Source organism: Pinus tabuliformis, chromosome 1_1, assembly GCF_031772625.1.
Source record: "Pinus tabuliformis cultivar Carrire ecotype Pingquan chromosome 1_1, CPIR1, whole genome shotgun sequence".
In the NCBI taxonomy this organism is placed as follows: Eukaryota; Viridiplantae; Streptophyta; class Pinopsida; order Pinales; family Pinaceae; genus Pinus; species Pinus tabuliformis.
In genome coordinates this window covers 408,670,716-408,685,583 of record NC_142297.1, presented here as the reverse complement: position 1 = coordinate 408,685,583, position 14,868 = coordinate 408,670,716, and positions in this window count along the sequence as shown.

The following is a 14,868-nucleotide window of genomic DNA, read 5'->3' as shown; positions in this document are numbered from 1 at the left end:
CCGGAGGTGATCGAAGAAGATAACCAAAAGGAGATTGTATCTGATGAACCAATTATTTCGCTAAATGCATTGGCAGGAATTTCTTCCCCTCAAACTCTCAAAATCAGGGGTTTTCTTAAACATCGCCCAGTAGTAGTCTTGATTGATAGTGGAAGTACCCATAACTTCATCCATCAAAAGATCGCTGAAGCAGCACATTGTTTCGTCCGGGCAGTTTCTAACTTCCAAGTCCAGATTGCAGATGGGGGCACAATGAAATGTGAAGGTCGCTGTGAAAATGTCAAAATTCAAATGGGAGATTATCAATTGAAAACCCACATGTTTGCAATACACATGGGGGGTTGCGACATTATCCTAGGCGCAGAATGGCTCCGCACTCTTGGTCCAATCACAATGGATTTCCAGGAGTTATATATGAGTTTTAAGCAGAACAACTCCACACATACCCTTCGTGGACTACACGCGGGAGCCCCTTCTATCATCAGCTCGCATAGGATGGAAAAATTGTTAAAAAAGGGCCATCATGGAGTGGTAGCTCAATTTAATGCCATCCAGGTAGTAGACACCATGTCTCCGCCAATTCATCCTGAGATGTAGCAGATTTTAAATAAACATTGGACGGTCTTTGACAAGCCTCATGAGCTTCCAACCTCGCAAGGGGAACATGATCATAGCATCACATTGGTTCCAGGGGCCCAACCCCCAAATGTGCGGCCATACAGATATCCGTTCACCCAAAAGAATGAAATAGAAAAAATCATCAAGGAATTGTTGGAAGCAGGTGTCATTCGTCCCAACATTAGTCCTTATTCATCCCCAGTGGTCATGTTCCTCAAGAAATATGGGGAGTGGCGGATGTGTCCCGACTTCAGGGCCCTCAGTAAGTTAACAGTCAAAGATAAATTTCCCATCCCAGTGGTTGATGATTTGTTGGACGAACTCAATGGGGCTCAATTCTTCACTAAGTTGGATCTTCGCTCAGGCTACCACCAAATTCGCATGAAGGAAGTCGACATTCCCAAGACAGCTTTCAGAACTCATGAAGGCCATTATGAGTTCCTGGTCATGCCATTTGGTCTCTGTAATGCCCCCTCTACTTTTCAGAGCCTTATGAATCACCTCCTCAAACCATATCTCAGAAAATTTGTCCTTGTCTTCTTCGATGACATCCTCATCTATAGTGGCACTTGGGCAGCACATCTTCAGCATGTAGATCTACTCTTGCAACTGCTCCGCATGCATAAATTATTTGTCAAGATGTCTAAGTGTTCGTTTGGCATGGTAGAAGTTGAGTATTTGGGCCACATTGTGGGGCGTGAAGGTGTCAAGGTGGACCCGAAAAAGATCCAGGCAATGCAAGAATGGCCTCAACCTAAGACCTTGAAAATCTTGAGAGGATTTTTGGGTCTCACAGGCTATTATCGTAAATTTGTCCGCAACTATGGCCGCATAGCGAAGCCCCTAACGCAACTCCTAAAGAAAAATTCCTTCTTCTGGAACGAGCAAGCACAACAGGCATTTACCGCTCTCAAAACCGCCATGTGTTCCACTCCTGTCTTAGACTACCGGACTTCACCAAATCATTTGTCATTGAATGTAATGCTTCGGGAACAGGTATTGGAGCGGTCTTAATGCAGGAAGGGCGACCATTGGCCTTCACCAGCCAACAACTAAGTGGGAGGAATCTGGGCCAATCTACCTACGAGAAGGAAATGATGGCCATCTTACATGCAGTCGAGACCTGGCGACCTTACTTGTTGGGGCGACGTTTCCAAATCCGCAAAGATCATCACAGTCTTGAATATTTTTTGGAGCAACGCCTATCTTCCCCACAACAAAATAAATGGTTAGCCAAAATGCTGGGATATGATTATGAGATCATTTACAAGAAAGGGAAAGACAACAGGGTAGCAGATGCATTGTCGCGCCAATTTGAGGAGGAAAGTACTCTGCTCGCAATTTCCCTCCCCATTCCAGACTGGATTGAAGAGGCTCGCATGGAATGGTTTTCACATCCCGGGATCTCCCAACTCATTTCTAAATTGCAGGTAGATCCTAATTCCAGCAAGGGCTACTCGTGGCAGAATGATATTCTTTGCTACAAGGACAGAGTCGTAATACCACCAACATCCACCCTCAAAAGTCGCATTTTGGTAGAATTGCACTCATCTCCCATTGCAGGACATTCGGGCTTTCAGAAGACGTATGCTCGCACCAGAAGATCATTTTTTTGGGCCGGCATGAAACAGGACATCCTTACTTTCGTAGCAAAATGTGACGTCTGTCAATGCCACAAAGGGGAAATCGTCAACACACCAGGCACATTACAACCATTGCCCATTCCGGCGTCAATTTGGATGGAGGTCTCCATGGATTTCATTACAGGTCCTCCAAAGTCTGGGAACAAGTCAGTCATCATGGTGGTTGTGGACCGACTGTCGAAGTATGCTCATTTCTATGCCCTACCCCAACCATTTACACCAACTTTGGTTGCTCAAACTTTCATGGATCAGATCTTCAAATTGCATGGCATGCCCACTTCTATTGTGTCCGACCGCGACCCAATCTTCACCAGTAATTTTTGGCAGGAGCTCTTCAAAATACAAGGCACTCAACTCAAACTCAGTACTTCATATCATCCGCAAACAGATGGTCAAACCGAAGCCGTCAACAAATGTCTAGAAACCTACCTTAGGTGTTTCACTTTAGAAAAGCAACACCTTTGGGTACAGTGGTTTGACAAAGTTTCTACAAGAAATGCTTACTAATGGCCAAAGTGTAGTAAATGAAACTCATGATGAGAAAAAAATAAATGTTAATCATGATTTCATAGACTCTAATATTGGATCGAAGAACCACCAGGTTCCAAAAATTGATATGAAGAAGTTTGATGGCAAGGATCCCGTAACATGGATACTACAGATGGAGTAATTTTTCAATCTCCATAATGTGCAAAACACACAAAAAGTACGTATTGCAACCTTATATTTGGAATCAAATCAGTTTGTATGGTATTGATGGCTTTGCTCTCGTAAATAAATTGTCACTTGAGCTATTTTTATGGATGAAATGATAGCAGATTATGAGGATACAAAAAGCAACACTTTTATTAGCCAATTGATAAATCTCAAACAAAAGGGTTCAATGATGGAGCACATTGAGGACTTTCAAAAATTGAATATAAGGGAAAATGATATTCCAGAGAAGCAGAGGATTGATGTCTCCATAGGGAATTTAAAGGATAACACTCAACATGAGGTTCATCTTTAAGAACCTGATTCATTAGAGAGGGCATTTAGGTTGGCAACAAAATAGGAAAGAAAAATTATGGCAAGAAGGAAGTCTACCCCTCACAACTATAAAGATGGAAGTGTTGCTTCTCTTAGCCTCCACAACCTACAATGCTGACACCACAACAGTTGGAATAAAAATGAGAAAAGGGGCTTTGTGACAATTGTGATAACAAATACATTAAAGGTCATAAGTGTGTTGAGAAGAAATTATTTTACATTGACTGTGGAGAGGAGGAAGAAAAGGATCAAGAAACATCAAAAGAAGAGGACATACACCAGGAACCAACCCCGAGGAAAGAAGAAATTAATCTGCCTATATCTTGTTAACCATTGGCAAGAATTACCACTCCTCAAACTCTCAGGAGAGAAGGACATATCAAGAAGAAAAATGTTAAAGAAGTGAAAGATCACATCGAGCATCAAGAAATGAATCTGACCATATCTTGTAATGCATTGGGAGAATTTACCATTCCTCAAACTCTCAAGATAGATGGAAATATCAAGAAGAAAAATGTTCAAAAAGTGAAAGATCACATCGAGCATCAAAAAATGAATTTGACCATATCTTGTAATTCATTGGAAGAAATTACCACTCCTCAAACTCTCAATATAGAAGGACATATCAAGAAGAAAAATATTCAAGCAGTGAAAGATCACATCGAGCATCAACAAAAAGTTCTCCAACTTTTAAATGATAATGCCACTTTGGTGTAGAATTGAATGAAACAACAGGCATATCAACATTGTAGTGAAAGAAGTTTTGATGTAGGTGATTAGGCATTTTTATGACTACATCTCAAGCAATCTATTTATGAGAAGGAAATGTTGGCAATACTACATGCACTTAAGAAATGACGACCTTACCTAATGGGAAGATACTTCAAGGTAAAAAAGGATCATGATAGTCTTAAATACATTTTGAACAGATATTATCTTTAGAAGAATAGAAAAATGGGCCAAAAATATGTTGGGTTATGACTTTGAAATCATCTACAAAAAAGGGAAGAAAAATTATGTTGCAGATGCACTCTCAAGAAAGGATGAGGATGTGGAAGCATTGTTTTGTGCTATTTCTATTATCCAACCATATTGGATAAACGAAGCAAGGGATGAATGGAAGAAGGATGAAGAAGTGTGGCCACTCATTCAAAAATTGAATAAGATCGCAATTCAAACAATACTGCCAGAAGTTGATGAGTAAGGACAAATCATATTGGAATCTAGAGCAGTCACAGAAACAAGAACCCGACAACTACAAAATCGATCAATTTCAAAGTATCTCATCAACTGTAATAACTTACCCGCTGAAGATTCCACATGGGAGGACAAGAATTTTATACAGAAGCATCAAGAACTACTCAAGCATTGAATACACCACTTTTTGATGGAGAGGGGCATGTTAGGTCCTTATACTACTAGTGTAACCCCTTATTGTTATTGGTAAAACCGCCTCATTATATTGTTGTGCCCATGTAGTCCCTATATTGTTATCATTGTGCCCCATAGAAGCCCACTATTATTATTATTGTGACCTTATATTATTATTGTTATGTCGGATTTGATTACATTATGACCCCTTAGACTCCTATATATAGAAAGGAGGTCTTGTCATTTGTATCATCCAAGAATTGTTCATTTGTGTAATGTAAAGGAGGTTGCCCCCTCGAAGAGGCTTATTTTGAAGGCGTTTATCTATATTTTCTATCTTTTGTGAGCTGGTTTTATAACAGTGATTAGGGGTTAGAATTTGAAGATTGTAAAGAAATAATGTTGGTTTGAGATTTGAGTTCATGACAAGGAATGTTATGCTTCTGGATTGTTGTGCTTTTGGTATGACGCGGGTTGGACTGAAGCTAGATGAGTGACAAAGGATTGAACTACATTGGTTGTAACTCTTCCTTCTACATCAATAAAGTTGTTTGTTCCCTTTCCCATATTCTTGTTCATATCTATGATGCATATATGTTTCAATGTTGTCAATTCCATTGGTTTAGAGTAGATAGATCATGTACTTTGATCATTGTCATCTTTTGTTTCTGAATATAGGTACCAATTGAGTAGATTCAGTTCAAGTGGGAGTGACGAGAAAAATGCAAAGGAGATCAAGGAAGTGGAAGATTACAAGTAAGTTCCTTCATCTCATCTATCTATTATAGGAAAAGGTTAAACTACTTTCTTTTTGTTGTACTAAGTGAAACTACCCACATAGGGAAAATGCGTTTATCCGTAGATACAAATTCCATATAACAATTTGGAGACCATACTGGGGAACGACTGTCATTCTTGGTAGTTTAACCTCATCATATTACAACCTAGTGGACTTTACTTGACTTCATTGATCTCTTTTCAGTCATTTTGAAGTGCTTTTGGTCAAAAAGGTGTGTTTAAATGTCTCTTGATTGTGCTCTCTGGCACCAACACAGTGTTGGTCTTGACATAGTGCATTGCAGAGCAACCTTAGCTTAGAGATAGTTCTCTGCAGCGTGTTGTTTCCCACTCTAGCCTGCGTTGATTGCTATTAGGCAAAAAACCCACCTTTTTGCTTGATTTTTCAAAATTTGCTTCTGAAGTTGTTTGATGAAAGATCAATGTTTTCTATGTTTCTGAAATCATTTTTAATTTCCTCTCCTAGCCCTAGTTTGACCTTGATTGTTTAGTGTTTTTTAAGGGATTTCTTTATCATTATTAATTCAGTGTCAAAGTTAGTTTATATCAATTGGTCTTTTCTGAAAAGGAAGTGTCATAAAGTCTTAATTTCTTTAAAAAAGAAATTGTCGTAAAGTCTTCTTTTCTTATGAAAAGCATTGATTGATTGTTTGTCTGTTTAGTTTCTTTTATGTTAATATAAACATTAAGGAAACGAAAAGAAAAACATGCATCGTGCATTTAGAAGTTTTTGTGTGCTTGTAGGAGTGGTTTAGGGAAAGTTTCATTAGATGTGCTCTATGCTCTCTGTTAAAAGATTTTGATTTCTCTATCCCTACCAGTTACGGTTTTCATTGTTGAAATCAAATGAAAAGAATGTTTCTCATATTAGTTGCATTATAGGAGTTTCAGAATCACCACATGGTGAACTTGAAAGACAAACTCTTAAACAAGATCAACTTAAGAATTATCTCAATTAACATAATTGAGCATTGTAACTTAACGCATAACATTTAGAGGTTCTAGGCTAGAGACATGTTCCAACATTGTTAATAATAGCAATTGTCTTTAATTGTCCGCAATACATTATGAGTGTGATACCTCATTCCACATACGTAAGTATATCGTAGCTTTTCCACATACCTTCACGTATATAGGGCGGTGTTATAGTAGGAACAGTATAAAGGAATTCTCTCACTGTGAGGTTTTGCATTAGACAACACTAACAAAGATTCAGCCTCCACGTACTTTCGGGTATATATGGTGTTAACACCCAGGTTGTTCCCTTTGACTCTAAGGGAATACGGCCGGGGTAACCACTAACCAATCTTTGGATTACAGTGCCTAGCCACACTGTAATCAGAGAGGGCTCTCTCTTTATAATTTGTCTCTATTCTGTGGAGATTTTAGGCTAGTTATGAAATGAGGGTGTTTAGTTTTATGCTTTGGTTGAGGGATATATTTCTGTACTTGAAGTGTGCAATCTGCAGATGAGTTTATTTCATTGGGCAATGGAGTCTGTGGCTACAAGTGTTTTAGAAACCTTGTGATGATTTACTGAAATTACAGGGCCATTTAAATACTTCATATAACAATGTTAGATTATGACGGTGACATGTGAACAACTAGTGAAAAGCATTCAAGAATTTTCCACTAAGCTGGGGTGTGGGAAAGAGATAGATGCTTCAGGAGCAAACTTGAATTCCTGAAAATATTTATCACAGTGAGAGATATAGTCTAAAAGTGTAGCAATTAAGAATTACACCTTATTTACTCTATCTGAAGAAAACATTTATAACAGCTTAGATTGAGTTTCAGGGTAATCTGTGATTAAATCCTGGAACTATTCTTTTACTTTGCCATTAAGTGTAAAACTCACAAACATGAAAGAAAATGAAAGACTAGAAAACATTTAAAGCAGAGGTTTAAAGAAGACTTATTGTGCTATGAAACATGCAGGAATCCTGTAACATTCAGCCAGCCACCACAGTGCATCAAGGAACACAGAGCTTTGGAAATTCCATCCACCTTTTGTATTATTTCTCTGAGAGTTGTACAGCAATAGAAATATAGAAATGAAATCAACCACAACCCCTTGCAAACTCATGCGAAGGGGACTTTATAGAAATATTTATACAAAATATCTCAGGCATTGAGTCATCTGAGAGAGAAATATCTTCATTACTTCGTACAGAAAAGTAGAAAAGAAGTTATTACAGCTTTGAATGCAACATAACTGCTCTTTAAGTCTGTCAGAGGATATTTTGACCTTTGGAGGTCACTGAGTCGGTTGAAACGCTTTGCTTTAATGCTGGAAAATGTGCCTTTACATTTGTTGCACTGTATCTTCTCGGCCTTGCCACTTGTGACTGTGCTTGCTGCTGTGGTGACCGAATAGCCCTGCTGAGTTGGCTCAGCCTTTTATCTTTCCTTTGTATGCTTATCTACCAAAATTTTCCGTGTGTATGATCAGTTATAAAAAAAACTTAACATTACAGGTTCTAGCTTGATAATATTAGCTGTGTCAATCTATTCCAGACTTCCTGTGTGGGCAATTGGTGCTTCATAATTGACTCTATGGTTTCATCTGCTTCTGTATATTTATAGAGATTTGGAGGCACATCGAACAGATGATTGTTATCGTTCATGATAAAAAACAGGTTTTCCACCCTATTGTAGAGAGTCTGCCCTGATGCTGGCCCTGATTCTGCTAAAGTGCTGGGCTGTCCTGCAATTTGACTTGCAGCAAAGGCATTGACCCTTTTAGCATAATTTTCATGGGTAAGCAGTCTTCCCACACTGCTTAGTATGCTGGGGAGGCCTCTGTTTTGTAATACCTGAAACCTGTCCATGAACCGGTTGATTTCGGTCTGCATATCTTGGGTTCTCCTTTCTAATGTTCCAACCAGGTTTCTTAATGTCAGGACCCTTTTAACCATTGAGATTGTCTCAGTCCTGTGAGCAATTCCCATGGTGGTCAGTTCAGAGCTTGTCCTGTTATTTAATATCTTGATCATCCTATTGGTAGCATCAGGCATGTTGCCAAGGCTTTCTCTTGCTCTGTGTATCTCCCTATTTGCCTTTGTAATGAGCGCTGACTGCTCATCAATGGTCTAAATGAAGTGCCACTGATCAGTAATGGACTGGCCAATATTGGCCCATAGGACTGTTTTGAGCTCTGTTGTCACCTTATCTAGTGTGAGCTCTTTCTCAAGCTCAGTTATTCTCTTTTTGAGAGCTTTTATATCTCTTTCTTTCTCAGCCACATTCTGTTTGCTCTTATCATACCTTTCATTTACTTTAGCCAAAGATTCCTTGGCTTGATTAAGCTCTAACATTTGAGCTTCCAGGACTTGAATCTCATTTTGAAGCTTCTGCATATCCAGACTATGAGTCTGCTCTGTTTTTGGTGCAACTGTCGTAGAAGGTGCTGTTTGATCAGTCTGTTGAGGAGGAGGAGTAATAATGGGAGCAGTTTCCTCAAGATTGATTACTTCAGGAGGAGGCTGGGATGTTTGACCTTCTTCTCTTTGTTTCAAGGCTGCCTGTAATGCTGCCTTTGTAGCCTCCGATTCTCCCAGCTTTTCTTGAGTTTGGATTAGCTGCTTGTACAGAGATACCAACAAGGTTGTGGCCTCTTGATCATGTCTTTGCTGGGCAACATCATCTGTTTGAGGGTGAATTGTGGCTGGGAGTTTGATCTTTCTCCTCAAAGCTGCCATGTCTGCATCCCTCAACTTTAATATCTCTTTTATACCCTTGATATCTTTGGGATCATGCCCAATCTCTATGATGATGTCTTCTAAGGACCTAATCCTGTTGTCCTTTGCTTGAGAGGATGCTTTCTCCAACTCAAGATGAGCAGCTGTGTTGTTAAGGCTACTTTGTAGCCTGTAATTATCCAATGTTTGGTCTGCCAGGGAAGCATAGACCATCTCACCCGTTTGCTTATGCAGTTCTATTTTGTCCATTGGGTGGATATCCTTGGCAAGGACCTCCAGGTTGGTCCTCAAGTAGTCAGAGGCAGATTGGGGCTGCACTGCTGTTGGCATAAAATGACTCAGGATCATTTTGCCTTCCTGCACATCATATGCAGACATGAGTCTTTGTTGATTGGTGGGAGCCATGTTTAACAGATGGTTATACAACTGTATTTTGATGGGCTCATTTCTCCTCTTAATGTCGATGAACTGCTGTTTAATGCTGAGTCCACCTTCCCTTTGCTGATTTGAGGAACTCACTTCTCCTCCCATTGCTCTATCTTGTTCCTGTTGAAAGGAACTTTCTGATGCTTCTCTGCTCGGTGGGACCATACCAAAAGACTGTCCCATTGGCATTTCTTCCTCTGAGAAGGGATTGATTCTCTGTCTTTTCTCCCCATGAGTTGTTGATGTTGTAAGGGGAGTCTCTCTGTCCCTTTTCCTGCTTGTATCCTCCTTTTGTGGAGTTTGGAGGATTGATGCCTCAGCTGAAGTTTCTTGCCTTGGAGGCACAGTTTGTTCAGCGGATTTAGGGGCTTCCACTATTTGCTATTGCTGGACAGGCTGCTCCTGTCTTTGTTCTTCTTGCTGTTGGTGTTGTGTTTGTTGCTGCACTTCCTGCTGCATCATTTCTTCTTGTTGTTGGACTAGTGTTTCCATTTTCTCTTCAGTCATAGGAGGTGGCTGTTCCATCTGCTTTTCTTTGCCTTTGCTGGATGTCTGTGGAGTATTCATGGCAGCTTGCTGATGTGTTGTTGAGGATGAGGCAGCTGCTCCAAGTTGTCTTTGATATGAGAGGGGAACCTGTCCACAAGTTTCCAAGTCAACTTCTTTTTGAATATTTCTAGCCTCTCTTTCTAGCAGCTCTTCACTAGTAATTTCTTCTTCTAGGGTGCCCTTTTTCCATCTCAATGCATTGGCATACTGTTCAATCTCAGGTAGCCTCATATGTGCGTAGCTACCCAATTTGTATTTTATCCTCCTGAGGGAAACAAAATGATTGGGGTCATAGGGTATCCATTCAAAACTAGTTTGCAGTTTGAGGGCCTCTAGGATACTATTTGCCTCTTTCCATCCCTCCTCTCTTTTGTTATACAGGAAAGGGCCCAGCTGGCTCCTTACCTTCAACTGTGCCTTCTTTTTCTTGCTTTGGAAGTGGAGGTAGTCGGCATTCCAAAATTGCCTGAAGTATTCTAGGGCAAAAAGTCTCATAGGGACATACCTTGGCAGCCTATAAGGCTTCAACTCACAGCCATATACTCTGATCACTGTGTGGTGTTGGTAAAAGTACCAATTACCAATGCTGTAGGTTTTGGAGAGATGGAGAACTCTCTTCATGTCATCAGTTAACCTTGGAGGAGAAACACCATACAATAATGTCATAGCTGGATGAATGAACAAGTCTATGAACTCACAGTATGTGTATGGTGATACAGAGGTGCAATGAAAAACTGAGGTCCAAAACACAACTGACCTTGGATTCCCCTGGGCATTAACTTGCTTCAAGGGAATGAGGAAGCTGCCTGGTTGATAAAACAAGAATAGATGGTAAATGTATGAAGTGTATCTGAACATTCTTTCCCTTTGCATATTCATTAGCTCATCATGGATCCTATCTGCAACATATGTGGCATAGTCATAATGTACAGCTGGAGGCTTTCCAGGAGAGAATATAGACAGCATTGCCATTATACTATCATCCACATCCTCCACTCCCCTGAACCCTAGGACATAGCTGATCAAATCCACTAGCATTCTGCCCAATTCATTTAAGTATGCATATCCAATAGGAGGAGTTCTGATGGCTTCAGAGCTTGGTTGTATGAACAGCTGATTGATTTTGATGATCTGGTCATTTGACAACTTAGTCCCCTTCTTTATCAAGTTCTGCATGTAGAGGGGGGTCAATGGTTTTGCAGTGTGGAAATGCAGCATCTCATTTATGCTCTCTGGGGTGATATGGAACAGAATTGAGCCTGTGGGGTTGAGAACATCTCTTTGGCATGGATCATAGCACTCCTGGCATCTGTGGATCAATTCTGGCATAGGATTTACCTGGGGGAGGTTGTAGATGGGCAAGTTTGAGTCCCAAATGCGTAGGATATCAGCTCCACTAAGGTGCTGGGCTTTCAACTCATTTAGCATCTGAATATTATATTTAGAGCCTAATGGAAAATAGTCTAACATCTGATAATCCACATCTCCCAGAGCTTTCCATTCTAACTCCCTTTGAGGGGTGTTGAGAGGCTTGATGTTCAGTGCAATTGGAGTTTCCATGGTCTATTAAGCTTCTGTCTTGCAGGTGAACTGGTTGAAGTAAGCGAAACAACAAAGAGGTGATTCCTTACAATGGAAGTGTGAATTTCAAGGACCAGAGGGTGAATCGAGCACACAACAATTGAAATACTGTTTAACGGCTTGATAAAAATAAATAGCAGGGATGACCAGAACTTTTCTAAGGTGAGTTTAGCCAGCAGAGGTTTCTAGCTCACGATTGCGCGAGCTACCTGTGAATTCAGGTTGATTCAGTCAAATGCAGGTTTCGTAAACTGTTTGTTGCCTTGCCAGAGGGGAATAGGTACAGGTTACTGGATACTAGACGGTGAACTCAGTGTTTTAACACTCCCTTAACAGTTTGTTTGTAGAAATTTGGATGAAAACCAGGTGCAGAGAATAATTTCGAGAAATACCTTGCGGATTGCCACTGACAGTTGCAAATGCAGGTACGATGGAGGCGCCCGCAGTTTCAGAGTCGAACGGTGCAGGTTGGCGCTGGTATGGTTGTCAAATACATGCAGGAACAACAACAGTCTCTTTCGGCAAAAGTAGAAAAAAGACGAAATTTTGGCCTAAAAATAGATTTTTGGCAATATTGGCGCCTTTTTGGGATGACGTCATCGGGTGGGGTCGGAGTCCAATGACGTCAGCATGACGTCACCGGGTGATGTGGCAGGTCCTGGTTGGTCCATGGATATGCTGAAGTGGCGGACATGTCAGCGAAGGGACGGACGAATGAGGTGATGCGACGGCGGGGTGGCAACGACGTGGCTCTGACGTGGGCATGACATGGGACCAGCAAAACCGAGCGGTAAGTGCAATAGTGGTGACGGTTTTCTCGGACCGCTTACAATACGGCCCTGGTTTTGTCAGAGGGTGCTCCGAGAGACTAAGAAGGTGACGCGTGGCCGAGGACTGACGTAACCCTTCGTCATTTTCTCGGGCGCTAGCTGTCGGGCGTGGGGACCAACCCAATATGCATAAGGGCCGTCCGATCAGAGGCGCTCGATCGGACGGCTGACGGGTTGATGAAATGATCGAGCGATACGGAAGGGGGGCGGGATTTAAAAAATATATTTTTTGGGATGCGTGCTTAGCAGAAGACCATTGGGGTATGGTGTTTTGTAAGGTTTTTCAATGTATTTTGAAAAATCAAATATACGCGCCGAAACTTTGGATAGGTGCCAAAAGGTGGGTTTTTTGGGTTATTTCATAATTTCAAAGGGGGTTATGGGTAGGAGGGGTTTTTTGCAAGGTTTTTTGGGGAATTTTTGGGTTTTTTTTTTTTTTTCTGAGCAGAGGGAAGGTGAGAGCTTAGGGGAAAGGTTGTTGCTCATAACCAGAGGTTAGAGCAGCCCTAGGACAGGGTTGACCACAGTCCCAGGTGGACTAAAGTCTCCCTTTAGATAGACATATTTAGCTATAATGCTAAAAGGAGGATATTTATAGAATGCTTGGGGTTTTATACACCATGGTGTTAATAATACTAGGGAAAGGGTAACATATGGGAATTACATAATAGAGTTAGAGTTAATATGGGGGAATATGTGAATGAAGGGGAAAAATCACTAAGTTTACTTGAAACTTACTTAGTTCAGGGAGTAGATCAAAATAAAAAGAAGTTTTAGACAAGAAATGTGGCTTTTCAATGAATAAAACCACCATCAAACCTCAAGTTTTCTAAGCAATTCAATTGATGAGGGGATGTTAGTAATGAATGGGAAAAGGGATAACTGGGAAGTTAGACATGCTTCTTTGTTTTCCTTTTCTCATCTTGACCATCAAGGTTAAATCTGACATGAATACCACTTCTGCAACCCCATCTACTTACCCAGCTACCTTGCCTAGCATTTTTTGTTTCTTCTTGGAGGGTGCACTTAGGCTTGCAGACCCTTACTTGCCTTTTCTTTTCTTTGGATTTTCTTTTGTTTTTCTATCTACTTCTACCCTTATTTCTTCCAAGGTCCCAGATTAAGTTGTTGGGAGCCTTTTCTTCTCTACCTGAACTACTTGTCTGCCAAGATTGAACAGTTTGGACAGACTTCTTTCTCTATTCTACAACTGAAAATTTAAAACATGACATGATCCAGATTAGACTGTTGGATCATCCATCAAAATTTGAGTCCATACCAAGCTATAAGCATAGATTGTATTCTTATGGAAATATGTGATCTTTGCATCATCAAAGCAGAGCATATTTGGACCTTTTCAGTGCCAATCATGAAATATGAAACCTATTGGTATAGGTAGCTAACAGTGGCTCCACATGGGGATGGTGTTTCATTTGAAAGACCAAGAACATCAGGTCAGATTGCCTTGCTCCTTGACTTCTCTTGCCAATCTTGAAGTTTGCTACTTTGAAATGCCAAAATTGTGTGCTTATCTTCTTGGTAGACCTCTGATTCTATTCACCTTCTGCTGGCAGTTTAAGAAAACTTTGAGAAATTGCATTTTTACATGTTGACAGAAAATAATATATACATCTGGATATGTACAAGGGAAAACTCAGGCTGCACTTATGGGTGATATTCAAAGTAGTGCTTCAGCATCCTGCCATTCACAGGACCTTCATCCAAATCAGTTTCATTGAGACTCTTAAGGAAATAAGTGTTGTTTCCTTGTACTGCTTGTACAGCAAATGGTCCTCTCCAAAGGGAATCAAATTTTCCATGTTTTCCCTTATCCTCTCTTCTCGAATCCCACTTGAGGACTTTGTCACCAATGTTGAAATCTTCTGCCTTAGTTCTTCTATCAAAGGCCTTCTTTAATTTTTCTTGTAGAACTTGAACTCTGCTGAAAACTTGGTCTCTAGTTTGCTGTAAACATATGATCTGATCGATTCTTCTTTGCATATCATTTGGTTCAGCTTGGCTTTCTTGAAGAAGTTTCATAACAGACACTCCTAGTGATGAAGAAAATTTGGCCTCTAATCCATAAACCAACTCATATGGGCTGGTCCCAATTGATCTTTTGGTTGTTAGTCTATCTGCCCATAGGGTATTCACAAGCTTCTTATGCCAATTCTTTTTGTTCTCTTCTAGTACTTTCTTTATGATGTTTACCAGACTTTTATTTGATGACTCAGCAAGGCCATTTCCTTGGGGATAGTATGCAGTAGAATGGCCCAAGGTGATGTGAAATTTATGGCAGAAGTTCACCATTTTCTTGGATCT